The following is a 24,458-nucleotide window of genomic DNA, read 5'->3' on the forward strand; positions in this document are numbered from 1 at the left end:
ACCTCAACTCCCAGACATTTGAGAACTGAAGCCCACACACCTTACAGTGGCTAAGGTTGAGAAACATTCTTTTAGAGCGCTGTGAAATTTCAGTAATTGTGATAGAAAATATGGTGCTTTAAGTGAGGAGTCTAGTTATATGGTACATACAATTGTCGTACCAATTATCTGTACGTAGCAATTATTGTACATACAATTATATTATCAGTTGAAGTTTTGTTTTTCTTTCCTAATCACAAACATAGGAGATAAAATGTAAAAATCTAACCCATAAATAGGGGCCAAAAGTATTATCAGGAGGTGCACAAATCTCCAGGTTCTATTTCCACCAATCATAGAGTATATCTGCACAACCCAAATAGAATTCTATCCATTTTTCTGGATCTATAAAACCCACCAAACCATGGAGCTCACACTGGGCAAAGCTAGGTTGGCTAGCTTTGTGGTTTTGTGTGCTGTACATACACAACCAGCTATCAGCTTTGTGGCACACTGGCTGGCTGAAGTGGGACTTGCCATTCAGAATCGCTTGATAGTAAGGTGGGTGGCATATAAATTTAATAAGTAAATAAAGTCAGATGGATGTTCCTGAAATGGGAGATGTTCTCATATTTAGTCATACAAGTGCACAGAAATCCAGTTTACACGGTTGCAAAAAACCACAATGTGTGCCCATTCTTAATTTCAATAAACCACGATTGACAACACCTTAAGTTGTAAAACAGGGTTTGTAAACTGTAATGACAAACTGTTAGGGAAGGATTCCAACCTTTTTACCCAGCTTAGTTGTACATCAACCATGCCTGGGCGAAAGATTAGAGAATCTGAAATCCAGCCCACCAGACAGGCAGAAGTGTCAAGGGCTAGGGGATCAAAGAAGGGAGAAAGTCACACAAGCCTACAGCAGAAAAGCAAACCTTTCTTGCAAATATATATTTATATATATATATATATATATATGGGGGTGGGGGTGGGGTAATCGAGGTGGGAGGACCAGCGACAGGAGTGGCACCTGAATGTTCAGGTTACAGAACAGAAAAGCCACAGGTAGCAAATCCCACAGATTCTGGCTTAACACACACACACACACACACACACACACACACACACACACACACACAAATGCACACAATCTCATTTTGCCCACCCTTAAATTACCCCCCACCCCCAAAGCCCAGGTGAGAATCACCAACAAAACGCCTCCCATTTTCACCCGTGAGAGTTCACCGTTCCCTCCCACCCAGCCAGCAACCTTCGCCCGGGGAAATCGGAGATGGGATCGAAATGGGGCCATAGGATTCAGCGCAGTTTTACACACACACACACACACACACACACACACACACACACACACACACACACCATACCACCACCACCACCACCCCGCGCGCGCAGAAGCCAGCCTGCAACCCGCGTGGGGGCCGGTCTCGCGTGGGGGTGGGGGGATGGGGAAACGCTTAGGGGCGACCCCCGAGCCGCCGCCTACCTTTCTCGGGTCCCCCGTTCCGCTTCTGTTCATTCACAAGGTTTTTTTTCCCGCGAGAAGTGGGGGCTGCAAACCGAAGGAAGGCTACCAAACCCGGCCGCTTCTGGCCCGGGAAGTGCGGCTGGTGAGCCTCGGCTTAGCCCTTCGCTTCCCGCAGGTCATTGGAGCCAAGCGGAAAAAGCCGCCGCCGCCGCCGCCGCCGCGCAAGGTAAGCTAAGTGCAGCTTCGCCTTCCGAAGTGCCCGCCTCTGCCTCGGCGACGGCCACGGCTCGGGCGCTTTCGGTGGCGCCGGTCTCCCTCTAGCGACCCACCTGGGCTTTGCTCGAGCGGAAAAGGCCGGCGGAGACCCGGTTCACACGTGCCGCTTTGACCCGTTTTGGGCATTCTCCCTGCACGGCGGTGCTGGGTTCGAGTCCCTTGGCTGAGGCGCGAAAGCGAGAGTTTCGTTTGGCAAAATGGGGACCGTGGCGTGAGTTCCGGGCCTCGTGGTTTGTAGACAGTGTGTATGTGTGTGGATTGTGTGTTAGTGGTTTGTGGGTTTTCAACCCCAGTCGAAGTAAGCCACAATTGTGCGCTGACCTATAGCTTAAGTCAGCCTATAGGTACATGGGAGTAAAATTCCTTCATTCCCATTCAGCTTTCTTCTGAAACTGGGCTTCTAATTTTATATACAAGGTTGCAATGTCTCCACTGTATTGTTATTGTTAATGTGTGTTAAGAAAAAATAATAGCAGTAACAAAGTTTAAAAAGACCATTTGGTTTCTTAACATCCCCCTTCTGTTCCCCTCTTGGTTTATTCTCTTTGTAGCTTTTTCTTTGTTTTGTGATGGCTTTGTTTATTAGCATTGTTCTCAGTGTTTTAAACATTTTAACAATTATAAACCACCAAGTCACAGGGAGTCAGATGGCATATAAATTGAATGGATTATTACTATTATTATCAGGGTCTGTCTGTCACAATAACATGAAGTCACGGCTGCCAGTTCTTTAACTGGTATTGACCTACATTTGCATTGAAGTCTTCCCAAGAACCTAGGCTGTCATGATGTGTTAATATAATATATGTGTGGATCCAAGCACTTTTGTCTTTTGCAATTGACTGATAGAAATTTTGTCGAGTCACTATGTAAATTTTCTAATTGCCATCCAAGTGATTTTGGTTGTTGTTCTGGTTCGTCGCACAGCCAGCCAGATGTTCAGACTGGATTTGGCATTTTTGTCTGCCTGTCGACTCCTTCCCAAAGACCTGGGATAGGCAGATGCAGATGTTTTATGGGGTCACAGGATGTAAGCCATTCCAAGTAAGGCTGCCTTTCGCAATTGACTGATGGTGAATTAGTCAATGCCTGTGGTATTATTGTTATTTATTTCTTGGTACTCTAGCAGTTTGCAGTGTTTATAATATTTAGGTCCCTTTGCACACCATACTGGTATAACCAATAAGGTTTATATTTGCCATATAAACACTTACTGTAAGTGTTTATATGGCAAATATAAACCTTATTGGTTATTTTTAAGCCTCCCTTAGGGATACTTGTGACAGGAAACTTCTCTTGGTTGTGTTAAATATTACAACTGGCTCTGGTTTAGAGCTAGTAATATTTTGCCTCCATCTATTTTAAAAACATAAAATGTATGATTGCATGATCTCTTGACCACCAAGGGCCCATAAAAGCTTTGAGGGAAGGTATCTGAAGAAATTTTAATCATTTCCAAATAGTAACAATTAATGAGATAAATGGGGGAAATCATGTAATTCAGTATAAAGAGAATAACTATCATAAGCACATAGGCACAACACAGGTTATGTAGACAGTAAACAGTGTCAGACATGAAAATCTCAAGTGCCTATATACAAATGCACAAAGTCTGGGGAACAGAGGGTGAACTCAAACTATGAATACATAAAGGTAAATATGATATAGTTGGAATAACAGAAACTTGGTGGGATGAAACCTGGAACATACTGGTAGAAGGATACAAACTATTCAAAAAGAAACCAGACCCCATAAAAGAGGAGGTGGAGTTGCACTGTATGTAAAGGACCACTATATTGCTACAGAATTGCATGGAACCTAAGATGAAAACCTCCTAGAATGCATATGGGTCAATATAAAAGAAAAAAAGAATGACATGGCCATAGGTGTATATTATAGGCCACCCAATCAAGCAGAAAATATAGATGTCCTTTTTGTCAGCCAACTAACAAACATAGCAGGAAACACACAATAGTAATGGGAGACTTCAATTATCCTGATATCAATTGGAAAACTAATTCTGCACCAAGTGATAAATAAGTTCCTAACCAACCTAGCTGACAAATTTGTTGTCCAAAAGGTAGAGGGTGAAACTAGAGGGACAGCCATACTGGGCTTAATTCTTACAGAGAAGAAATGATAGAGGGAGTTGAAACTGCAGGAACCTTGGGCGAGAGTGGCCATGTCATACTAGAATTCAACATAACACAAACACAGGCAACAGAACATAATGACACCAGAGTCTTGGATTTTAAAAGAGCTGATTTCAGTAAACTCAGAGAGAACATGGGAAAGATTCCATGGATGAAAATCCTAAAGGGGAAAACAACTCAAGAATCTTGGGAAACTCTAAAAAGTATGATCATAGAAGCCCAGACTAGCACAATACCACTGAGAAAGAAAAACAAAAAATCCAAGAAGAAACCAGCATGGCTGCACAAAGATCTCTCTGGCAAATTGAAAGAAAAAAAGGACAAGTACAAAAAATGGAAAGAAGGATATACAACTAAAACAGAATATCAGCAGATAGCCAGAAAGTCAGGATAGCAAAGGCTCAGAATGAACAAAGACTTGCAACAAAAGTCAAAGATAATAAAAAAAAGTTTCTTCCAACATATAAATAACAAGAAAAAAATCAAGGAAACAGTCGGTCCACTAAAGAGAGAAGATGGCAAGGAAGTAACAGGCAACAGAGAGAAAGCAGAACTGCTTAACTCATTTTTTGCATCCGTCTTCACGCAAAAAGAAACTATAGCTCAACCCACCAAAAACATAACTGTAAAAGACAGACCAGAAATAAAAGTTAAAATAAGCAAAAAAAATAGTAAGAGAACACCTGTCTGATCTTGATGAAAACAAATCACCGGGGCCTGATGGATTACATCTCAGAGTTTTAAAGGAGCTGGCAGAGGTCATCTCAGAACCACTGCACCATATCTTTCAAAAATCCTGGAGCACCGGGGAACTACCAGAGGACTGGAAAAGAGCTGATGTGGTTCCCATCTTCAAAAAAGGAAAAAAAAAACATCCGGGAAAATATAGACCAATCAGCCTAACATCAATACCTGGGAAGATACTGGAAAAGATAATATAAAATCAGATCTGCCAACATCTAGAAACAAGTAAAGTAATAACAAGCAGTCAGCACGGGTTTTTTAAGAACAAATCATGCCAAACCAATCTTTTTTCATTTTTCAACAAAGTGACTAAATTAGTAGACCAGCAAAATACCGTGGACATAATATATTTAGATTTCAGCAAGGCATTCGACAAAGTAGACCACAACCTACTTCTTAGTAAGGTAGAAAAAAGTGGAATAGATAGCACCACCACTAGATGGACTCGCAATTGGCTGGCAAACCATACTCAACGAGTAGTCCTTAATGGGTCTAAGTCTACATGGAGGGAAGTAAGCAGTGGGGTGCCACAAGGATCCGTCTTAGGCCCAGTACTCTTCAATATCTTCATTAATGACTTAGATGAGGGAATAGAAGGGGAACTTACCAAATTTGCTGATTATACTAAGCTGGCAGGAATAGCTAACACCCAAGAAAATAGGCTCAAGATCCAGATGGATCTTGACAGACTAGAACACTGGGCCATATCTAACAAAATGAAATTCAATGTAGAGAAAAGTAAAGTCCTGCGCTTAGGCAAGAAAAACCAGAGGTACACATATAGACTGTGAAACCAGGCTCAATAGCAGTAACTGTGAGAGGGATCTTGGAGCCTTAGTGGACAACCAGTTAAATATGAGCCAGCCGTGTGCAGCAGCAGCCAAAAAAGCTAATGCAATCCTAAATTGTATTAACAGAGGGAGACAGTCAAGATCGAGGGAAGAACTAATACCACTTTATAAAGCCTTAGTAAGACCACACCTAGAGTACTGCATCCAGTTTCGTTCACCACATTATAAAGATGTTGAGACTCTAGAAAAAGTACAGAGAAGAGCAACCAGGATGATTAGGGGACTGGAGAAACTTTCTGACAGTGAGAACAATCAACCAATGGAACAGAAGTTGCCCTCGGAAGTTGTGGGAGTGCCATCACTTGAGGCTTTCAAGAAGAGATTGGACTGCCATTTGTCAGAAATGGTGTAGGGTCTCCCGCTTGGATGGGATTTGGACTAGAGGACCTACAAGGTCCCTTCCAACTCTGATTATCTGTTAAATCTGTTAAACTGCATTGACTTTATTTAGTTTGATTCTCATTCATGTGAAATTCAGTTGCACCAACTTCAGCTTTTGTCCTTGTTCCATCCTTCTCTTGTCTAGCCATGCCCACATTGGTGTGTGTGTGTATGTGTGTAACCCTGGCAGAAAAGAATTGTGCCCCCTCTGATCTAATGCAGGGTTGTTTATAGAGAATTAAAAAATGAACCTGAAATATGGATAGTCCTCAACTTACAACAATTCACTTGGTGACTGTTCAAAGTTACAACATTGAAAAAGTGACATGACCATTTTTCACACTTATGATCACTGCAGTGTCCCCATGGTCACATGATCAGAATTTGGATGCTGGGCACCTGGTTCCTATTTATGACGGTTGCAGAGTCCCAAGGTCATCTGATCCCCTTTTGCGACCTTCTGATAAGCAAAATCAATGGGGAAGCCAGATTCACCTAACAAACCTGATACTCATTTAACAACTGCGGTGATTCACTTAACAACTGGGGCAAGAAAGGTCATAAAACAGGCCAAACTTCGCTTAATAGCCGTTTCGCTTAACAACAGAAATTTGGCCTCAATTATGATTTGAGCTGAGGTCTACTTATACCCTGTGTTGTGAAATACATTCCTCAAAATCGATTCAACTTTTCCCTATGTTTATAAAAGATTGCTATTGAGGAGCATTAAAAAAAGAGATGTTTTTGAAACATGAACTTCTTATTTTTGACTGTCTCCAAGAACAGCCTCTTGGACATCATCCAGTCTTTCCACTCCCTTCTTAACCCCCTGAAATGTACACGAAGTTCCAGCATTGTATAGCGTATGTAATATTTTTTTTTAATTTAAAAACCCAGACTGAGATATTACTCAACGGTAACGGAAATATAACCCAGTGTCTTCTTGAACACAAATACTATTTTTGCCTTCCTACTCACAAAGTGTCCCCAAGAGCCTCAAATTCTCTCAGTGATCCAATCCTGCCAGGAAAGCATATTTTATGACTTCACCTCACTGGTGTTGTACTCTTGATTTTCTGCTGTGTTAAAATAAACCAACTTTTCAGCCTGCTGTCTCCTTCAACTTTTAAAATGGAGTGCTTGGTGAAATATCCTCTTGTGGGGCTCAGTGTAGGGTTGGGCTTCAGACAGTTCATGCCAGTTCGGGTGAATCGAATGTTAATTTTACATCTGGTTCGGCGAAGTGATCGTTCCGATGACTGGTTGGCCCTGTCCGCCCCACCCCGCCCCTCCCAGGAGTCCCCACACAGCCAGTTTTGGATCACAGATAAGTGCAGGGCCCATGTGGAGATTCAGCAAGGGCGAAAAATGGGCCTCCTGGAGGTTCAAGGAAAGCCTCTGGAGCCCAGGGAAGGTGAAAACGGGCTTCCTGGAGGTTCTGAAAGGACAGAAACAGGCCTGTTTCCGGCCTCTAGAAAGCCTCTGGAGCCTGGAGAAGGCAAAATGGGCCCCTTGTGGCCTGTTTTCATTCCCAGGGTGGTTCAGGGAGGCCTACTAGGTTGAAAACGGGGCGCTGGGGGTGTGGCCCGTTTTTGCTCCCAGGGTGCAGAAGGCTGACTAGGCCACAGCCACCCAGCAACCGGGCAGAGAACCGGTGGTTAATGTAGTGTATTCAAATACAGACTTCTAATACTACATTCCTATTGGTTAGTTAATACAGCGTAATGATTGGTTAAGAACAACAAGTTCTGATTGGCCACATAAGCAGCGGGAAGTTTAAACACATGCCATTGGATGCAAGCCGTGAGCAGCCGCTATAAAAAGGGCTGCTGCGGCTAGACTTTAGTTGAAGTTATTGGTTGCTAATAAAGAGCTGATTTCAACTCCGGTATCTGAGTCTGCTTTGTCTTGGCGATAGAACAGTTAAATTATTTGAAGCCCACCCCAATACATTGCGTTGTTTGAATTTCCCACAATGCTATAGTAACGAACTGTAACGGGGCATTGTGGGAAGTGTTCTGATGGTTCCAGCGGAAGTTGAGGCTGGGTATTGAAAGCAAATCTAGAAGGTGCAGGGGTTTATAAAAAGGCTTGATTTTATTTCTTCTTTTTTTTTCAGTCCTGTAATTGAGAAAGGAGAAATATTTTTATTGAAAGAGCCATCTAGTGATGGATTTATAGTTTTCAAATCGGTGTGGCAGCTCTGGAATTATAAAATGAGAAGAGTTAATTTAAAATTGTTTTTGTTGTGCAAAGGACTCCAAGTCAAGAGAAGGTGAAACCTCTTTCCCACTCTCACTCCATGGTTTGACTGAGGTTCTGTGACATCTAATCTATATTAAGTTCCTGCTTCATGCTTCCCTCCTCTCTCATGGTCAGAGAATGCATGTTCTTGTTTCTGATTTGTTTTTAATCATCACAGCTGTCATTCTGATAGTATGGGTAGAGCAGCGAATTGCCAGGTGTAAAACACAAAACGATATTTAATGAACAGCAACTGTAAAGTATGAAACAGAACCCCCAGAGATTAGGAAGCTGAAGAATGCATGAGGAGGAAATGAATGACAATTTAGACCGAAAGAAATCCACAGCACTTTATGTCACTGTGCAAACGAATCTGTTAAAAATAAGCATTGTCAAATTCAGAGGGATTCAGGCTCTGATTTTACAGGATGCAAATGGATTGCTTTGTTTTTCTTCTATGCTTGGGGCATAGTCACCGGCTGTCTTCATACAGCACACTTTTAACTTTACATAATTAACTTGCTTTTGTACAGATCATGGTTCACATTACCAGATAACCGCAGACGAAGATCATGGGGTGGATTTACATACAAAGCTAAATCTCTTTGGCTAGTTTGTGGCTCAGTGCATCTTAGGAATGCTGCTAAACTTCAGGAAGCATGTCAGAAACCGTTTCACAGATCATACCAGGCCATGATTTGCTTAATCACATTTTACTGAACAAACCGAAACTGAGTTGTCATATCCCAGCAAGCCACAAACTAGGATTTACAAACCACTGTTGACTGAATTTAGATATCCTCCTACATCTGAACAGACAAGCAAAGCAAATGGTGGCTTAAGTATATGCCCAATGTTTAAGTCTCCATAGCAGAAAAATAGATAGTAGTAGTGATCTAAAACAGATTTGTCCCAAAGAGGAAGAAGCTTCTTGGATGAGAAGCGGAAAGTCTTCAAAGAAAAACCAGAAAGTCCAGTTGACTCTTGAAAAAACACCTTTGGGACAGCCATGACCTGGATGACTGAGAATCTCCATAGATATTCTGTCCTTTCCTGTATTTTGTTTGGTGAACCCGAAGACTTTGCACAACAGATTTGCTGAGGAGGGTGAGGGTGAGGAATTAAAACCTTGATCCAAGCTACTCTACCTGAGATCTTTGTGTATAATATTTTTTTTAAAAAAATACTATAAATGTAAGGACCATATATTCACAAGTTACTGTATTTACCCAATGGCAATTCTTTTTTTTAGCAAAAGGCAAACAACCAAAAGACAGAGATAAACTCAACTTGGAGCAGAAGAATTTCAACATGCCACTTCTCTATTCCTCAAAACTGACCCACATTTGTTCTAGTCCTTATGAATTATCTCATTATTTTTTGCCCTTTCTATGGAGATTCTCCATCATCCCGAGGGTGCTTTTTTTTTTCTTTCAAGAGGCAAACTGGATTATTTTGTGTTTCTTTGAAGATGTTTTGCTGCTCATCCAAGAAGAGTCAAATCTGAAGAAGCTTCTTGGATGAGAAATGAAATGTCTTTTTTAAAAAAAGCAAGAAAACCCAGTTGCCTCTTGAAAAAAAGGCACCTTTGGAATTACTTTTTGCCTTGGTGTTTTCTCCACATTACAAAGTGGGAGGGCATCAGGACCTTGGACAGCCCCAACAACTCACCTGCTGCCTTCTATCCAATGGGCCAGATATCCTTTCTTGGCTCCACCCTTTTTTTCTGAACAATGGAGCCTCAACCTTAAAGGGACAATTCTCCAGTCTGAAAACCGCTACCCTTCCATTTTGCACTGAATTCCTGGGAAGTATAGTAGACCCTCTACTCATGACCATAATTCGTTCCATAACTTTGGTGATTTCTTAATCTTCTAATGTTTCGTCTTCAGGAATTTCTGGGTCAGGGATCGTGTTTGATGGCCACCCGTGTATGTGTTCACGATCAGATTCAAAAATTTTGTGAATTTTTTTGGTCGGAATCCGATTTGGTTGTGGTCAGAAGCATTCGTGACCAGAGGTTCTACTGTGTATTCTGATGTCAAACATTGAAGAAGAAACGGCAAGCTAGAATCTGACTGTTACAAATAAAAAGTAGTTCATGGGAAGAGAGACCTTGGTTTTTGGACCAATAGTTTCTTCACCACTTATAAGTACATCACAGTCCCTGACAGCTGCTCAAAATCAGATGGCAGGGTCTTCCTGGTAGGAAGAATGCTTGCTTATAGCAATCAGCGATTGTCTGAAAACTCTTAGATTATCATAGATACTTGCAAGAAAACTGTTTTCAGCTAAGACAGGCTTTGGCTGCTCTTAGGTCCATTCCAGGTCTATGATTTTCAAACTCTTGTGACACTAAGATCATGGGAAACTATTTTAATTCCCTGAAAATTCATTACCAAACACTGGTAATCAAACAACAACAACCAAAAATGTCAAGTACTGAAAATGGACAGTCTCTAGAGATGTTTTTGGAACTGCTTAGTTTTTAATTTTATCAGTTTAAGACAATCTGGCTATTCAACAGATTAGCTTAGCCAAATTTCAACATCGTAACTACAATGTGTTCTTTCCATGGCCCTAAATAGTTTTAACTAACGAAAGGAAGCAGTTTATGAAAACAGCTCTTAAATGCTTAAGAAACAATTCTGAAAATCTAATGTTGCATATATAATATTTACATATTATTTTTCTGCTCCTGATCCATCTCTTTTTTAAATAGAATGAGCACTCAGAGGAAAACATATGGGAAACAGAATAACAAAAGCACAATCACTGTTACAGCATAGGAAAAGCAAAGAGCACAAGGCTGGATTTTATCCTAAAAACAGTAGTGGAACCAAGAGAAAGAAAAGAGTAGAGGGAGCCAAACTTTGATTTGGATATAATTAAAATTAAAAATAGCCTCTGTTAGTGGCAGTACTTAACTGACCTCATTCGATCTGAAAAGCTAAGCAAAGTTGGACCTGATTACTATTGGGAAAATAGGCCACCAGAGAAACTGGACAATTGGCTGGACTAGGAAATTGGGAAACATTTAAAACCACAATATGAAAAAAAAAACCATAAACAATAAAACCATTTAAATGTTTAACTCTTGGAAAATGAGATTGGGATTTGAGATGATTTACTAAATATTTAAGTAAATAAGTCTGAGGGGAATACAGTGTATGTATGTATCTATGTATCAGCAAGATGAGATTCTGGATTGAGGGAGCATCTTCAGGGATGGGATTCAGATTTTTTAACAACCAGTTCTATGGGCGTGGCTTAGTTGGTGGTCATGGCTTGGTGGTCATGTGACTGGGTGGGCGTGGCTTGGTGGTCATGTTATTGGCTGGGCATGGCCAACTCAAAATCACTCACATCGAGGCCCGCATCTCCTCGCCTGGCCTCTCATGACTGTGGGGATGCTGCAACAGTCGTAAGTGTGAAAAACAGTCATAAGTCACTTTTTTCAGTGCCATTGTAACTTTGAATGGTCACTCCACACAAGCTAAGTACCAGCAAAGGAAGGAAAAAAAAACTCCAGAGAAGTTCCTGAGACAGGAAGTCTAGTCCTGCCAAGAATGTAATAAGGGTTAACGGAGAGGCAGTTTCTGTAAGCAACACCAGAATGTTTCCTTCCTGCCTTCCTTACAGGATTAGGCCAGTAATTTCTTCTAACAACCGGTTCTCTGAACTGCTTAGAATGTTAACAACCGGTTCTAGAAAATAGGTATGAACTGGTAGAATCCCACCCCTGGTCTCATTTGTAGATCTTCGTGGCTAGGCAGTTTATAATAGGAGAGGCATCCTTCAAATACTCAGGCTTTAACCAGTTTGAGCTTTCAAGATCAGGAAGAGAGTCTCCTTCAAGCTGAATTCAACTACTGGTGACTTCAGTCCCATGTAGGTTTGGTTTGGTTCTGCAGCCATATAACACTAGTTTTCTATTGCCTGATATATATGAGATTGGGAAGTGTGTGTATGTGTATGTGTACACACACACACACACACACACACACACACACACACACACACACACACACACACACTTCCCAATCTCACTCACAGTTCTCTATTTCCAAGTATTAAACAGACCTATCTTGCTTTTTCTTTCCTTTTTTTTTAGATCAGCCAAGGTTAGTTCAATGCTGCCATCTAGCAGTGCTTAATGCTCAATACCAGCACTTTATAAATTCTGCCTGGAATACAACTGACAATCAGTATAGATCTTTCATGTTACACATCAGGTGCTCTCTGAACAGATGTTTGCACTGCCACTTGTTGCTTAAAGGTGGAACTTGCATATTTATTAACATATAAGTATAGTGCAGCCCTAAAGTGTAAATATGCCCCTACCTGATTTAAGTTTTCCCTGTATTTTGCGTTACTAAGAATGTGAGATGTGACTCAATAGAGACGGTCAAATCTTGCAGTTTGAAAGGCATACAGATACAGCCTTTCATTTGTGGCTGAGAAGAGAAATACGGTAGAGTTGATTCATCATGTTCAAATGATGAACACCACATTTGTGTACAATAAATCCCTGCTCATAGAAAGCACAGGTAGTCCTCGACTTACAACAGTTCATTTGGTGACCATTCAAAGTTACAACTTTACTGAGAAATGTAACTTAAGCAAAGGTTCTGACCAGTTCTGGAGAACTGGTAATAGAAATTTTGAGTAGTAATTTTGAGAACCAGCAAATACCACCTCTGACTGGCCCTGCCCCCATCTATTCTCTGCCTTCTGAGTCCCAGCTGATCGGCTGGGTCTTCTTTTGTTGCCCTGCACAGGAGAACGGTGCTAGAAAGCAGGTTAGTGGGGTGGGGAGGGAATGGGGATTTTGTAGTAACCTTCCCCTGTCATGCCCACCAAGCCACGCCCACAGAACCAGTAGTAACAATTTTTGAATCCCATCCCTGAACTTAAGGTATTTTTCACACAACCATTGCAGCATCTTCAAGGTCATGTGATCAAAATTCAGATGCCCGGCAACCGACTCATGCTTATGACGGTTGCAGTGTCCAAGGGTCACGTGAACCCACTTTTGCAGCCTTCTGACAAGCAAAGTCATGGTGGGGAAGCCAGATTCACTTAACCATTGTGTGACTCATTGAACAAGTGTGTTGATTCACTTAACAATCGGGGCGAGAAAAGTTGTAAGCATGGGGCAAACTTTACTTAACAACTGCCTCGCTTAGCAACATAAATTTGGGGCTTAGTTGCGATCCTAAAGTGGCTGAGAAGAGAAAGAAAATTGCTCTGCCTGATCGACTGGTTCACCAGAATGCATACACTGGTGATCGGATGCATAAAATAAACCTGTTAAGTGGTGAAACAGCGATCTCGATCAGCTGCAACAAAGAGAAGTTTTTTAAAAAGGCCACTATTTCTCACATTTTCTTCATTGACTTCAGCCTGCCACTAATCCTGAGACCCTAAAAGACACAATACCTTTCTATCTGCTAAATCTGCCCTTCTCCAGCTTGGTACAATGTGCTGGACTCCAACTGTTGTCATTCCCAACATAATTTTGGCCGAGAAGTAAAGGGGTTGCGATGAGTCACCACTGGACAGTTAAGTTAGATTGAAGAAAGTTGAGTTATGAATGCTCTAGTTTAGTTTAGTTTAGTTTATTGATTAGCCTTTGGGCCACCTCAAAGTACAGAGTTCCAGGCACAAATTATTACCAAAATCTGATAAAAACAATTTAAAACAGAATTGGATAAAATACAATTTAAAATGACATTGGAATAAAATGCAATTTAAAATGACATTGGAATAAAATACAATTTCAAATGACATTGGAATAAAATACAATAATTTAATATAGAGATAAATAAAATATGATAAAAGTATATTTCGGTGTCAGCCCTACAATCTACCCCAATCAGTCCCACATACACCGATCTCAACTGAACCATTTTGCTCAAGGACTGCCGTGTTAAATGTTATTTTCAGTTTCTGGCTGCACATAAGGTAAATTATTTTGATATGGGGATCCCAACGGGTCATTCATTTAGTATGCTCTGGAAATCATGACATTCTCATTAACTCTATGACCATTTTTTTTTATAACATTGTTTTTATTCTCCCTCCTCTGCTCCATTGAAAGTCCATGGCGAAAGATAAAAGAAGCTTCACTGATGATTAATTGTTTCAATCTGTTTTACTTATTTCAGTTCTCTACATCCTTCTTGTGCAATCTTGTACTCATACCACAAGTCCCAGGATAATTACTATTCCTTGTGGATCTCTCTAGATTTTGTCACAAGGGTGGACTTGTATTGTTTCCCCAGCTTTTTAACTTTCCACATCATATTTTAATAATGTATGCCTATGAATGAAACAGATTTTCCACTCTTCCCTTAAACCAGAATAAGTAGGGATTACTAGGAAGCAAAGCATAAAAATATATGCACTGTACCGTAACTGATGTGCATTTAGAGACTATATGAGCAGTTACAATAGTCTTATTACATTTCTTTTGGCTTTGTTTGAAAGCCATTTGACATTTTGCCCAGCTATGTTTTTGTTTCAATATTTTGTAATAAAATATTCATCGGACCAAGATGAGAACCTGTGATCCTTCAGCTATGATTAAACAACATTTATTTATTTATTTATTTATTATTTGATTTTTCAATCACTTACAAGATAATAGGTATAAGTATAAACATAATTATGAATACATGAAATGGATACATATAAGAAAAATAAAAGAAACAATAGGACAGGGACAGTAGGCACGTTGGTACGCTTATGCAGGCCCCCTACAGACCTCTTAGGAAAGGGGTAATAGTAGACAGTCTAAGGTTAAAGTTTTTGGGGTTTGGGGAAGAAACCACAGAGTCAGGTCGAGTATTCCAGACATTGACCACTCTGTTGCTGAAGTCATATTTCCTGCAGTCAAGTTTGGTGTGGTTTATCTTGAGTTTATATCTATTGTGTGCTCTTGTATTGTTATGGTTGAAGTATGGTTGAAGTATTCATTGACAGGTAGGACATTGCAATATATAATTTTATGTACTATACTTAGATCGGACCAAAGGTGGTGTAGTTCTAGTTTTCTAGGTCTAGAATTTCAAGTCTGGTCATTCCATCTAGTCATTCCAGACATATGCTAGCATTTGTTTTCCAGCTTGAGACTACAAATACCTTGAGAACCACTAAGTGACAGGACTAGCGGAGTTTTTGATGACTCTTTGCTTAGATATGTTATGGTCCAGATTTCTCTTAGGTATTCTTTAATGGAAAATCTCTGATTGGATTCATGAAACCCATTAAACACCCTGCATGGTGGCTTAGCATGCTTTGTAAATCGATCTTAACTCCAACTGAAAATTTGTTATTGATACCATACTATTAATCTTCTCATCACTCTTTATCACCCATCCCCTCCCACTTGTGACTGTATGACTGTAACTTTGTCTCTTGTATCCTTACGATTTATATTGACTGTTTACTAGTATGATTCATTTATTTGATTTGTCAATCACTTACAAGATAATAGGTATAAGTATAAACATGAGTAAGAATACAGGAAATAGGTACAAATACATGGAGACAATAGGACAGGCATAGTAGGCACCATTGTGCACTTATGTACGCCCCTTAAAGATCTCTTAGGAATGGGGTGAGGTAAATAGTGGATAGTTTAAGGTTAAAGGAGTGGGGGTTAGAGGATGTAACAACAGAGTCAGGTAGTGCATTCCAGGCATTGACCACTCTGTTGCTGAAGTCATACTTTCAGCAATCAAGTTTGGAGTTTGATTGCTTATTGTACCCTATGACTATTATTAAGTATTGTACCTTATGATTCTTGACTCTTGACAAGTGCATCTTTTCTTTTATGTATACTGAGAGCATTTGCACCAAGACAAATTCCTTGTGTGTCGAATCACACTTGGCCAATAAAGAATTCTATTCTATTCATCTTTCAATAGGCTGGATGATATGGAGCTGTCTATTTCAAATATGGCTAATGGAACAGTTATTTAGATCTCATGGCAATGTATTCTCAAAAATTACCTAACAAAGGAAATTCTTGCTAGAGTTGTTAAGGCAATCTTTAGTAGTTAAAACTGGATCTTAGAATTATAATATAGGTTAATAAATTGCACTAAATTACAATTGGCGTTGCTCATATGATATTATTAAGCCATAAATCAAATAAACCTTATTATGGTTTAGTATGATATGCAAATCTAGCCACAGGTGTGGAAGAGACGTTGGAAATCTCTTTATATCATGAAAACAATCAAACCAAACCTTCAAAATCGATGAACAAATACTGAGCTTTGCCTAAGATAAGCATGTTAGAACTATCAGAAGAGGATGGAAGATCTTCTAACTTTTATTTCTTTATTTTATTTGTATCTTGCCTTTATTATTTTTATAAAATTATTTTATTTATTTAGGGTATGGCGAATACGTAGACTTATAGTGGTTCAAATGTTAATGTCCAGTCCACCCAGCCATTCAAGGGCAGAGGAATCCACACTGAAAAAACCAGACACTGGGCCAATGTAAGCTCTTGATGGACATTCAGATACAATGTGATGGATATTTTGCCAAGGAGCACCACAGTCGGTCACACTTAAACAATGAGTCCTGGCAACGAGACACCATGTTGGTTACGGATCCTGTTCAGTGTTGACCAATGCTGGTGAGGAAGGTCAAATCCCAGCACCTTTTGTGTAGGGTCATCTACATAACTGCCTGTATCTGGGCGTTCAGAAGCCCATTTGTCTTTCCACTGTGTGTTGATGTCAAAGTTGTTAGACAGCTGTTGAGCCAGTGCCAGAGAGGGCTTCCTGGATTTAAGCCTGCCAGTGAATGATAGATGAGGAAGATCAACATGCACAGGAAGAAGTGGGTTCCTCATAATTTCATTGTACTCCTTCACTAGGGCTTCCTGCTTTCGTAGAGCTGGTGGTGCAGTTTGACTCAAGCTGGGCTTTTTTTAAACAATTTAAGTCAGTGAACATATCTACTACTCCTTCTTCCTCTTATTTTCCACACAACAACCCTGTGAGGTGAGTTGGGATGAGAGAGAATGACTGGCCTAAAGACACCTAGCCAACTTTCATGCCTGAAGTGGGACTAGAACTCACAGCCTCCTGGCGATTGGTCCAAAGTCACCCAGCTAGCTTTCATGCTAAGGTAGAACTCACAGTCTCCTGGTTTCTAGCCTGGTGCCTTAACCACTTTGTCCAGATATTTTGATTAATAGAAGCTTCCTTTCATTAAGGAACTAGTACTCTCTGACTTACGGAACCTTACTCTCAGGCTTCCCAGAAAAGACCATGCAGGTTGTGGAGGGGGAGGTGTTCTAGAAGAAATCCACATCTATGGAGCACGTCAGGGAGGAGAAGGCTGTGCCAAGCAATAAATCAGTTCACAAACCACCATGGCAAGATTTACATAGCATACTAAAATGAAAACAGGCAGCTACATTATGCACTTATGTAGTAGAGGAAAGCAGATAGAAGATATATCATTTTTTGATAGTGCTTGTAGCTGAGAATGGAGCCAACTGTCAGGTACAAAGGTTCAGGATCATAAGTTGTTGCACTTTATTTATTGCTCAAGCCTATACAAAAGAATTTAGTTAACTAAAGTTCAATACTAAGCTGGCGCCAGGTAAAAGCAATCAGAAGTCATCAGAACCCCTGCTATAGAGAAACTACCTCCCACCATCCTGGCTGAATAAAGAATTATCTGCATGCAAGATGCCAAGTTGCACAAGATATTAAGATGAAAGTCTCCTGGTCTTGTTTTTTCTCTTATTCTAGTTTTCCCTGCATAGGAATGTGCTTTGCAAAGAGGTGCATTCAGTCAAAACTCAAGATGCTCTTGTATCACCTTACTTATAGGCCAGTATCAGAAAGGCAAAAGGACCATATGCTTGCTAATGGTTCTTGTTACACCAGCTGCCCTGGCCCATTACAGAGATTAATGGTGCAGAATCTCTGAAGCAATAGCTCAGAGGTTTTTTTTCTAGTGCAATTATCTTGTGATTATCCAGCGCTGATCATCATTGGAAAGACTTAAGACTTAAGGTCCTAAGATAGGCATGGTTGTAGGGGGTGTCGGTTGTAGGGAATAAAAGTGAGTATGGGAGCCTGGGCAGGTGGGCAGGCCCAACAGCAGAGCAGCAGAGAGAACGGGTTCGGTGTTTGCTGAGGCTCAGCAGAACCGGGCCGAACCGGTAAAATACCACCATTGGAGATATGAGCAAGAGAGCTACTTGGATATACCATACTGTGAATTTTTAAGTTGAAGGAAGAGAGAGGGCAGTACACACTAGCTTTGCTTTACCCATTGCTGCTGTTAAGGTAACAGATGCACATTTTCCACTTGAGTCTATTAAATTGAGAGTTATTCAGCTATTTGAAAAGCTAGGTTGAAGGAAACAGGAGTCCTTAAAATGAATTCACAAGAGATTTTGATTTACTGGGGGGATGGTGGGGAGGGAGAGTTTAGCCAGGGGTGGGATTCAAATTTTTAACAACCGGTTCTGTGGGCATGGCTTAGGTGGTGGGGGTGGCTTGGTGGTCATGTGACTGGGTGGCCGTGGCTTGGTGGTCATGTTATTGGCTGGGTGTGGCCAACTCAATATCACATCAAGGCATGCATCTCCTCACCTGGCCTCATGACTGTGGGGATGCTACAACAGTCAAAAGTGTAAAAAATGGTCATAAGTCACTTTTTTTCAGTGCCATTGTAACTTTGAATGGTCACTCCACACAAGCAAAGTACCAGCAAAGGAGGGGAAAAAAACTCCAGAGAAGTTCCTGAGACAAGAAGTCTAGTCCTGCCAAGAATGTAATAAGGGTTAATGGAGAGACAGTTTCTGTAAGCAACACCAGAATGTTTCCTTCCTGCCTTCCTTACAGGATTAGGCCAGTAATTTCTTCTAACAACTGGTTCTCCAAACTGCTTAGAACCGGTTCTAGAAAATAGGTGCGAACTGGTAGAATCCCACCCCTGAGTTTAGCTCTGGCTGTAATACCAATACCAGTCACAGAAGACAAACAGTAGCTTTCCATGGGCGGGCGGGATGGATAGTCCATTGATTAAAGCAGAAGGAAGGTTAGCTTCCCCAAGGATAATTCTAACAGGAACAAACTATATAAATGAATTGGCCAGAGGTGGCAAGAGGTAGCCCTACTTTTAAATAGGCCGAGGTGTGAATCCACGTGATGGACCTGCTGTAGGATGACCTTTGTTAAGTTCCAGGGCCATAGCCAAGAAATCCCTTGACAATTCCCCATGGGATTTAAAGGACTGGACTGGGAAGAGCTGAATATGATTGAAAGTCATAAATTTTATCATTTCACAGTGTTTTTGCTGTCCTTCTCTCCCAAATTTTGTGCCTGGATGAAATATCATATTAGACAGAAGTAGAATTTTTAGGGTTATGTGAGTATGCTATTTCTGGAGGAAACCAACACAACAAAAACCTTACATCAAATGATTAGTATTAAGATAGTTGTGTATTGTTTGAGGATACCCAGAATTTTAGTGTCTTAGATTCATCATTGAAGGATGCATGAATTCTGCATTATATCAGAATTCTACAAAACAACATCCGGCCATGCTTTTATCAGCTGAAGCTAAGAGCAAATAGATAATGGAATAAGACAGCGATCTCAAGCATCAAGCAAGTATATAAGAGACCAGATGAAGAAGAGAAAGCTCATTGTGTCAACTCTCAAAACCACTCTAGCTGAAGCCATACTTTGCTTCGTTTCTAAGTGGCCATGCATATGGGGTGGGGTGGTGGTGGTGAAGAATTTAGAATGTTTTTTTCTACAGTGCCAGACTTAACAGCAATAAGGCTCATGAGAACCAAGGTCAGCTCAAAGTACCCTAGCAATGGCAACAGGGAGAGATGAGAAGTTCATCGCCTGTTTGGTTGGTTAATGTGACCTCTGACACAAAGGGGGGTGGACAATATCTATTCTTTAATTGTACCAAAGCGCAGGGCTTATTCAGAGTTGGTTTCACATTTGAACGTGCCGATATAAGGTACCCAATAAAATGGATCTTTGAGAAAAACCATAGCCTGAGTCCTGAATTGATTGGGCCTATTACTCGGAACTATGACACATTGTTTTAGAATTGTCTACTCAAAATCCAGACCTAAAGTAGGATCTAAACAAGCAATTCATACTAGCACGAAATATTACTGATTCGAACTATATTGCAGTAGAAAATTGACCAAACTTTTCCCACAGTGATATGAGAAGTTGATTGTTTTATAGGAAGTGGTTGATAACAGTTATTGCTGCTAAAGATAATTCAGTTACTGAAATTAAAGAGGTGATTCCTTTTTCAGTCTGGTACATAAGATGTTGAATAAAACAAGACAAACTTTAGCGTTCTTTATTCCCCCGTGAATGTGTATGTGCGTGAATGCACCTTTTAGTGACTCCTGGTAGCTGCTTGCAACAAATCCTTATAATTTTCTTGGCAAGATTTTCAGAAGTGGTTTGCCATTGCCTTCTTCGAAAGGCCTGAGAGGGAATGGCTGGATGAAGATCACCAAGCTGTCTCATGGTTTCTAGCCTATCGCCTTAATTTTATTATACCAGACTGGCTCTCTTCTTTATTTACTGTACTTAACTTCTCTTTGTATATTAACAGATCCCACGTGAAGCTCTAATACGAGTGGTGTGGCAGCTTAGAGGTGGAGCTCTCGCCTCACAATCAGGAGAATGTGAGTTTGATCCTAGGTAGAGGCAGATATTTCTCTCTCTGGGCATAATGAGAATATGTCTGCTGAACAAAACTCCACATTGGTGACAGGAAGGGCATCCAGCCAGTAAACAGTCAGCTCCATTCAGTTGCCCAAACTCCACCATGCAAGGGATTATGGGGTCATTAAAAGAGGATGATGGGGCTCTAATACACAATATCAAAGATGTCAGCAAAATTCAGAAAATTCCAAAGGAGGTAAATAATTTCATAGAATGGGATATGAATCATTCCCCAGTATAAATCTGGGCCGATTATTCTGGGATAATCCTACACATTATCTGCACATACCAGCCTCTATTTTAATGCTCTTTCTCTCCCTGCCTCCATCTTACCACCAGAATTACCCTTTTCTTTTATATCAGCATGGATGCACTGCAGAGGAAACTTAGAATCGAACCTAGTACTTTTGTTTTCTCAAGGAAGAAAGTGGAGGAAAAATAATAATGTTGAGCTCAATTTGGGAGGCCTTTTATACTGTGGATTCTAGACCTTGCCCAGTGGTCCAACTCTAGAACTTATTTCCAAGTAAGCATAGGACTGCTGCCAAAGTGCAAGTCCAGCTCTTAAAGAATCAAGTCATTTGCTGCACGCTCTTCTGCCAAATTAGATCCAAGTCTCGACAGCTGTTTGCAAAATTGCAAAGAGGAATCCTATCAAATTAAGCAGTAATAGCATCATTTTAATAGGCAGAAATTAGCTAAATAGATGTGGGGTTTGCTGCATAGCTCAATGTTAATAGCTCTGATCTCGGGGGATTTTGCCAGCTTTGGTTTTCCAATGTCTTTGTGGTATTTATGACTTTCCTTTAACTATTAGAATGTTTATGTCTCCCCAACTGGATATCAACTGGATTTGCTTTGCATAAAGGGCAACTTATAGGCCAATTGTATAAAAAAATTAAATTAAAAACTGAGAGCAGGGAACAATAAAGCGAAACACTTCTCAAGAGCACAGCTTGTCTGCACATTTCCATGGCGGTTCAAGCTGTATGGATATCATTTCATTGAACACGCTCCAAGTTTTTCTACAAAGCCAACTTTCTTCCAAGGTTTTGTACAAAGTCAACTCTGTAACTTTGGATTTTATTTGTCTTTATCATGGCTGTACCATACCATCTTTCCATCACAATCAACTCAAGGATTCTTTCAAATTATTTTTTAAAAGTTCTCTTAATTAAATCAGATGAGGTGGCCTTTCAAATCAACAAAAATAGATTACATTTGCCAAGAAGCTCAAGGGGGTATTGGAATAAAAATGCTTCCCACGTGTACGCAATAAATAATAGGTGATAATGGAAAGAAAAACTTAAATGCATTTCTTACAGCAGATTGCCACTCACGTCTATTCAGAAATATAAATCACAATCAGTTAATTAATTCCAGACAAATAGGCAGTGGACAATAGCTTCTGAAAGTTACAATTCCAAAAAAATATATATACAAACAAAACAAAAACTATTTGCAATACCGTCTTGCACAAAAATCTAGTATGAAGGTCAACATTTTAAATGGATAAAAAGATAAAGACTTTGAAAGTCCCGAGTACTCATTGCATTTATTAGGATTATTCTCTGATGACATACAAGTGCCTAAACTAATAATAATTTGAATAAATAGAACTATTTCATAAAATGAAATGTTGTCATAGATGTCAACGTTCCAAGTAATGCACCCATTGAAAGCAGAACTCCAAGGCAGGTAGATTCCAATAAAGAACCATTTATTGGATACATCATAGTGGCATAACTGGTGAAAACTGACTGAAAATTCCCACGGTTTTCACCTAATTAAAAAATGAAAGTTTCCCCTTTCCCCCCAAGTCATCAGTCACATTATCCAATAGAGGTGCTGGTCGGTTGCTTGGTTATGCTACTCCTCCTCTTTCCAGCCACCTGATGAAATGTCCTTGGTTCCCACAGGAAAATTTTCTGTTTTGACTACAAAGCCAGAGGTGGGATTCAGCTAGTTCTGACCAGTTCTAGAGAACCATTAGCTGAAATTTTGAGTAGTTCAGAGAACCAGCAAATACCACCTCTGGCCCCTCCCCTATCTATTCTCTGCCTCCCGAGTCCCAGCTGATTGGCTGGGTCTTCTTTTGTTGCCCTGCACAGGAGAACGGAGCTGGAAAGCAGGTTAGTGGGGTGGGGAGGTAATGGAGATTTTGTAGTAACCTTCCCCTGCCATGTCCACCAAGTAAAAATAGTAAAAAAAATTGAATCCCACCACTGTACAAAACCCCAGCTATTTATTCACAACTGACCAGAACATAATATGCAGAAATCACTATAATTAACATACCTATTTTTTTGTGATAACAGCAAATTCATCATTTGTTTTGGTAAAATATTTCTGAAAAAATGCATTTCTGAATGATACATATGGCTCCTATTCTCTAGCAAGTCTGGAAGTCCTTAAGACATGGGTCAGCTCCTAGGGCTGGGGTTATTTTTGTTGTCTTATTTGGGCAGTTTTATTATATTTTTAACAATCTTTTCAATGCATATTTCATGGTTTATAAACCACTCAGTCTTTTTGGAGCTGGACAGCCCTGACATATCTAATAATAAAGAACACAGAGAAATCACTTACTAAGCCATATTTCACAATGAACCTTTGTGCAATCAACTATTAATTTTAACAATGATAATTTGAATTTACTGTCTATTCAATCTAGGAACCTGTTGAAAGAAATATCCAGTTTCAGTTCCAAGAAGAAAGAAAGGCACTAGAGACAAAACGGAGGCTGGAAACTGTTTGGAAAGAGGATCCATTTATTGATGAAGCAGAACCACTAAGCACGTGATTCTGGGCAGCTGACCACATGGAGTTGAGAGTGAGAGGTTTTTATACTTTCTCTTGGGCTTTGCACTAGAGCTTCCTGTTCCTGTACAAGAACATGTATTCTATTGGCTATTGTCAGACTCCCATGGTGCCATGTACAAATCCTAGAAGTTTGTTTGAGCTAAGCTTGGTTGAAGTTTGACTAACACAATGAATGGGCTTGTTGAGCAATTCCTATTGTGGCTGAGGGATAACCCTACCTTTGTTCAGATCTTGCTGCTGGGAATAATGGATTACCAAATCTGCATTTCTAAAAACTGGCCTCAGCTTAGTATCTGCTTGGGGGAAGGGAGCTGGGCTCTGAGTTTCGGTCTCCCTTAAGATTTTTATTTCTCTTTTAGGGGAAATATTTTATACTGCCTTTTTAATATTTCTCAAAATATTTCATTCTTCTAGGAGATGGGTGGGTGATAACTGTCTACAGACCTAAATCAACACAACTGGAGAAGGTGATCTCAAGTATTTGACTTTAGTATATGCCTTCATTCGTTATATGACTTTAAAATACTAGAAAACTGCCTTTTTGTTGTTACTGTAATCAGGAAGGAAATTGCTTTGGCTGTAACATTAACATTGCATAATTGAAAAGAGTTTTAATGAATCCTATGAATCCTGTAATAGAACACTGTTCTATTCATAGAAATAAAGAATACACATACGAGAATCAGAATTGTGATGGACTTAACGCACTGGAGTAGGACTGGAAAGTCAACCTTTCAACCAGTGGAAATTCCCCAAATGACTG

At 40.2% G+C, this 24,458-nt stretch overlaps 1 protein-coding gene and 1 long non-coding RNA gene across 4 annotated transcripts in view; one reads left to right on the forward strand and one right to left on the reverse strand.

Annotated features, from left to right (window-relative positions):
• EPS8 (EGFR pathway substrate 8, signaling adaptor) overlaps window positions 1–1,877 on the reverse strand; it is a 172,735-nt gene extending 170,858 nt beyond the window's left edge. The window contains exon 1 of one of the 2 annotated variants that reach the window (XM_087935145.1): window positions 1,487–1,877. The gene's annotated coding sequence lies outside the window, so the exon portion shown is untranslated. The remainder of the gene's footprint in view (window positions 1–1,486) is intronic. The other variant, XM_087935143.1, reaches the window with a different exon arrangement.
• Window positions 1,855–24,441, forward strand: LOC148125669 (uncharacterized). Of its 2 annotated transcripts, XR_015743921.1 has the most exons (4): window positions 1,855–1,974; window positions 20,760–20,832; window positions 23,547–23,705; window positions 24,110–24,441. It is a non-coding gene; the product is annotated as an uncharacterized LOC148125669 (long non-coding RNA). The 2 variants fall into 2 exon arrangements; XR_015743920.1 differs by having other exon boundaries at window positions 23,547–24,441.
• The last annotated feature ends 17 nt before the right edge of the window (window positions 24,442–24,458 follow it).

Source organism: Pseudonaja textilis, chromosome 5 (genome assembly GCF_049901715.1).
Source record: "Pseudonaja textilis isolate UNSWEBS1 chromosome 5, rPseTex1.2, whole genome shotgun sequence".
In the NCBI taxonomy this organism is placed as follows: domain Eukaryota; kingdom Metazoa; phylum Chordata; class Lepidosauria; order Squamata; family Elapidae; genus Pseudonaja; species Pseudonaja textilis.